At 37.5% G+C, this 6000-nt stretch overlaps 1 protein-coding gene across 2 annotated transcripts in view; it reads right to left on the bottom strand.

Annotated features, from left to right (window-relative positions):
• zranb3 (zinc finger, RAN-binding domain containing 3) overlaps nt 1-1754 on the bottom strand; it is a 69631-nt gene extending 67877 nt beyond the window's left edge. Inside the window, exon 1 of one of the 2 annotated variants that reach the window (XM_054623795.1) lies at nt 1527-1728. The gene's annotated coding sequence lies outside the window, so the exon portion shown is untranslated. Of the gene's footprint in view, nt 1-1526 lie in introns of both variants that reach the window. The other variant, XM_054623796.1, reaches the window with a different exon arrangement.
• Nucleotides 1755-6000: the final 4246 nt, after the last annotated feature.

The raw sequence follows: 6000 nt of genomic DNA on the forward strand, positions 1-6000 counted from the left end.
ACACCTTTGTTTGCCGTATTGATTGGGGTTTAAACATATAAGTATAATAATAATGGCAATAAGCTTTCCTCTGCTGCCTACCCGCACTGACAGGAATACCGTTTTTAGAAGCTGGTTGATGCAGTGCGGTGGGCAAAGACAGTCAGAGATGGTTAAAGTTGCCCATCTCAGCAGCCCCACGGTTACAACAGCATCTTTTTAGTGTTGCCTCACCTCACCTGGATCTGTCCTGGTCGGTCCAGGCTGAAGCTTTCTGCTCTTAAAATTCAGCTACTTTTATCAGATATTGGCGAGTGCACACCGACAACCACACAAATCTTAAGTCTAAAATAGTAACAAGTCCCCAGTAACAGCAGCAGTCAGATAGAGAAACAAGCTGTGGCTACAATAAAAGGCAAAAGTCATATGTTTTGTGCTTGATTAATAGAATGTACTGAATATATATCAAAATAAGTATCCTTGGGATCATTTATAATAATTAACATATAATTATATGTAATTGCAACAACTAGAAATTAAATTTGATAGTTTATTTTCAACCAAAACATCCTCCATGTCTCAAGGTTGTGTTCTTGAGGGGAGTATGTTGTAGTTAGCCAAGTTAAAAGTAGATTAAAAAAGTTATCTAAAGTTATGCATTGAGTTTAAACATATTTTTTATCAGCTATTTATAAAGAGGAACCAAAGAACAAGTTGCCAGCCAAGGGGAAACAACTACTTAATACACAATGAAGTATGCAAATAACACATTTGGAGTTATAACTCCATTATAACTATTTGTATTGCACGACACTAATACACTGTGCAATACAATAGTTATAATAGTTTCTGTCTCTATATATAACATTTCAGTTACTGTGGATTCTTTACTGTTTTTTATTGCTCATTTGCTTATTTATAATACTTATTTTGATCTTGTTTATTTTTTTACTATGTCTCTTGTTTGCACTATCCTCTATGCTGCTGTAATCCTGTACATTTCCTAATAAAGGATTATCTTATTTTATCTCATCTTATTTTTATCTTTATCTTATCTTAATCCTTATCTTTATTTTATCTTAATCCTTATCTTTATCTTATCCTATCCTTATCTTTATCTTATTTTTATCTTATCTTAATCTTATCTTTATTTTATCTTATCTTAATCCTTATCTTTATTTTATCCTATTTTACCTTATCTTATCACCAAAATAAAGTCAGGATTTACTCAAACCGGAAGTAAACAAACGTGCCTATAGAAATAAAAGCACCACTCGTACTTTCACACGTAAATTCCTCATTTTATATTCCGGATACGTATTCACGTCTGACTCTGGTACCTCGCTACCATGTGCGTTTAAAACCCCCGTAGATGTTTACAGAGCAGGAAACTAGCAGAGTAACAAACACGCTTACGTGCTTTACGTAACGCACACGTGGTGCTCTGAGCAGACATACACAGCGTTGCTATGACATCGTGAGTACATAAAATACATGCAAAAGTATTGTGCATTAAAGATAAAAAGGTGTATGCACTGGTTTCCTACCAGTTGAGGCGGTGGAGTGAAGCAGCAGACCGAACCGCGCCACTAAAAAAAAGATTCGCGGCAAAATATGAGATTTATGTCACCGGGCACCCGTAGAATCATCATATTTAAGTATTTAATGCCACTTAATTATCACATTTAACCTAAAATAATACACAGATATCAATATCAAAGCATATAGGGGAGAAACTGTGGAAAAAAACTGTTTGTTGCGTTACTATTAAAAGCGAAGCAGTAAAAGGGACAAAGTGACGTATTCCACCCTGCGTAAGGAGCGTAAGAATCTACGTAGCGAGCGTAAGGACCTACGTACGGAGCGTAAGGACCTACGTACGGAGCGTAAGGATCTACGTACGGAGCGTAAGGATCTACGTAGCGAACGTAAGGATCTGACGCACTCTCCCTGCCTGCCGGACTCTCCGCCGTCTCTCTCTCTCCGTTTTCTGCTTCGCCCTCGGCTGTGCACCGATTTGTAAACCAAAAGCGGTAAGGCAACGTTGCATATCTGCACCACATTGCAGTTAATAAATAACAACAATAATAATAATAATTTAAAAATTGCAGTAAACAGCGCCGGTGTTTTTGCTCCGCGTTTTGCAGGCGTAATCGTTAGCTTAGCCCCTCCCGGACACCATAGGACACAAAAATGTGCTCATAAAGGAGCCTTGCTTTCAGAAAACGCAGTCTGGAGGTTGTTAGTTATTGTTCTTTTTATCGGCATGCATCCTAAAAAGCAACTATTAGTAAATGCATAATAAACACAGCTTTATTTAATAACTCACAGGCCTGCTGCGGCTGTGCAATGCGGTGTGTAATTGTTTTTATTTTCTATATATCTTATCTGTTGCAATGCATTTGTGGGTTTTCTTGCAGGCCGAATTGGAGTCCCATGTGTGAGTTATCAGGTTGAGATGTCACATGTTGTCCGAGATTTGTAGTTTTATTTGCAGATGCCGAGGAAAGCTTAAAATTGGTAAATTTGCAATGGAGTCTGGTGACACGGGAGAGAGAGAAGAGAAGAGATTAATCTGATGCATCTGCTCTCCATTGATTCCTCACACTTTGCTCTCTGCAGATGAGGTCGATGAGGCATTTATATTTATATATATATTTATATATATATTTATTTTTATTTTTTATATATATTTATTTTTATTTATATATATTTATTTATATATTTATTTATATAATATATTTATATATATTTTTTATTTATTATTTTTATATATATAAATATATATATTGCTCTCCATTGATTCCTCACACTTTGCTCTCTGCAGATGAGGTCGATGAGGCATTTATATTTATATATATATTTATATATATATTATTTTTATTTTTTTATATTTATTTATTTTTATTTATATATATTTATTTATATAATATATTTATATATATTTATTATATTTATATATATTTTATATATATAAATATATATATTGCTCTCCATTGATTCCTCACACTTTGCTCTCTGCAGATGAGGTCGATGAGGCATTTATATATATATTTTTTTTTTTATATATATATTTATATTTATTTATTTTTATATATATTTATTTTTATATATATATTTTATTTATATTATTTTATTTATTATATTTATATATATTTTATATATATAAATATATATATTGCTCTCCATTGATTCCTCACACTTTGCTCTCTGCAGATGATTGGCAATGAGACATTGTATTGGTCGATGAGGCATTTATATATATATTTATATATATTCTTTTTATATATATTTATATATATTTATATATATATATTTTATAGATATATTTTTTATTTATATTATTTTATTTATTATATTTATTTATATATATTTTATATATATATTGCTCTCCATTGATTCCTCACACTTTGCTCTCTGCAGATTTGGCAATGAGACATATTGGTCGATGAGGCTTTTATATATATATTAATTTTTATATATATATATTTTATTAATTATTTATATTATTATATTTATTTATATATATATATATATTTTTTTTATATATATATACATTGCTCTCCATTGATTCCTCACACTTTGCTCTCTGATCTCTGCAGATGATTGGCAATGAGACATTGTATTGGTCGATGAGGCATTTATATATATTTATTTATATATATTTATTTATATATATATTTATTTATATATATTTATTATATATATATATATATATATATAATCAAGCCCGTGTATTAATAAATGACGTGGCGCAGATACCTCTTAAGTGCTAAGTAGTAAACCAAATAAGGGCAGGGGTGTGTGTGGGGGGGTGGGTAATGTATTTTTGCATTGACAAATAAAAGAAAAATATAATTATAAATATGGATTTATAAAAAAATGAATGATGTAGGGCAGCTTTGCACACAATTAACCACAAGCATTATCAGATATTCTGTTTTCTTTTTGCTAGTGTTGATGGTAATGAATTCAATTTAAAGCATTTTTATATGGTAGCATATAACATTGACATGTACAGTAGTTTCTCCATTAGAGATTATCAAAGTGGACATTGGAAGCTGATTTGAAGTAGATTTATGCTGGGAAAAGGCCATAAATCACACATCTAATGACTCCCTTTGGTACACATGTAATAAGTAACCCATACCCGCTGTAATTCCGATGCACTGACCCCGACTGTCACCGCCTCACAGACTTTGCTAGAGACGGCACCGAGAGCTTACAAGTTGCCACCACCGAGGCCGATGGAGGCATCGTGATGGTATCGTTTTCATTAAGGCACCAGCGGAGCCTGGCGGGTGGAGAGTGGATGCTGGCTCGGTCCCTCCGGCTGCTGTTCTACAGAGTGGAGATGATGTGTTAATCTTTGCAGTGCCGGGCGGATTGCGCTGCTCAGAGTGCATAGTCTATAGTGCATTACAGAAAAGTGCACTAAATCATTGCTCTAATTCTCTTGTGATTGTGTCGCAGCCCTCCCGAGGCTCAAAATACATGCTAATAATTGTTTGCCATAACCGTTTCACCTCCACTCTGTTGACCATTCATTACGCAGGTGAGGGCATATTTGGAGCTGGTGACATTATCAGATATTGAAGGGGTTGAGGATGCTGTGTAATAGCTTTCACCCCAAGATGTGGGCCCCAATGGCTAAATAATTCATCGCCTCCCAGTGAGGGGAGAAATCTCTCTCTCTCTCTCTCTCTCTCTCTCTCTCTCCTGCTCCCATAATATTTGGCCTGGGCCATTAAATAATTCATCCACCTATCCGTAAATTGTTTGTCCAAATCGGTGACCTTTTTTACACGAGATCAAGGAAGCACAATAATATATTCTTCAGAGACCCGGCGTAATGAACGGCACAATTATGAGGCATGGGAATCGGGATCTGACAGTGGCGAAACGGTGATGGTTGCTAAGTGACAGCAGGAACTTTTTTTTTTTTTTTTTTACTTTTTTTCGCCCACCGTGTTTGCCGTTAAAGTCTTGAGTGACTGAAAGGACAAAAAAGACAAAACAATAATGGCGTTATGTTGGTCTAGACTCGGGCTGTGACAGGACCTGCTCGTCAGTCACTTAGCAATGGAAGCGCCTCATTTATTTTCAGAATAGTGTATCTTTTTGTTGCAATGTGCGGAAAGAGAGAGAGAATTCTTGATCTTTAATGACATTAACAAGCCAAGTGAATGCTGGTGGAGGCTTGATCTGATACGTTTTTTTCCTCTTAAATCATCTAAAGGCAGATTTAGATGAAATAGAGGAGGTAAGGGTGCGGTTTGATCGGCTCATCTTCCTCATTGCAGGCATCGTATTGTTCTCTAGCTGCTCCGCCGAAGAGCTCGTGTGAGATTTGCCTAAAGCCGAGTGTCTTTATTGCGGTGTTTTACCCTTCTTGTCTGGGTAATGGGTGGGTGTTTCAGGTGGTGGCTCTCTCTCTCTCTCCCACTCTCCCTCTCTCTCTCTGAGTCTGTGGGATTAGCTGTAGCTTTGTGTGTGTGTGTGTGTGTGTGTGTGTGTGAAGAGCAGGGTGCCAGCTTTAATGGGATGGTGGCCCAGTGAACAGCTCGGCCTCTCAGCGGCCAGCGCCTCCCCATCGACTCTCCACCTGGTCTTTGAGCACCTAGCTGGCCGCGGACGCGTCGATCCCGTCCTCCCCCCATCCTCTTTTCTCCTTTTCCCCTTCGCTTTCTTTTCGCCTCCTCTGTGCTCTCCTTCCCCCCCTCTCTCTTACCACCTCCCACCCTCCCCATTTTGCTCATCTTCCTCTCGTTCTCCTTCCATCCATCCCATGTCCCTGACTGCCCTTTCCTCCTCCTCCTCCTCCTCCTCCTCCCCCCCCGCCTCCATCCTAAAGCAGAGTGGCTAATGAAGAGCCCCATTTAGCCGGTGACTTTGGTTCAGTCGCTGCTCCGTAGCGCCGGCCGGCCTCGGGCCGCCGTGACTGGCTGCTGAGGCTCTGACATCACACGGGGGCCAGCTGTTGATTTGGCGCTGTCTCCAAGGCTGGCTGGCTTGATGGGT

The sequence above is a fragment of the Anoplopoma fimbria genome, chromosome 22 (genome assembly GCF_027596085.1).
Source record: "Anoplopoma fimbria isolate UVic2021 breed Golden Eagle Sablefish chromosome 22, Afim_UVic_2022, whole genome shotgun sequence".
In the NCBI taxonomy this organism is placed as follows: Eukaryota; Metazoa; Chordata; class Actinopteri; order Perciformes; family Anoplopomatidae; genus Anoplopoma; species Anoplopoma fimbria.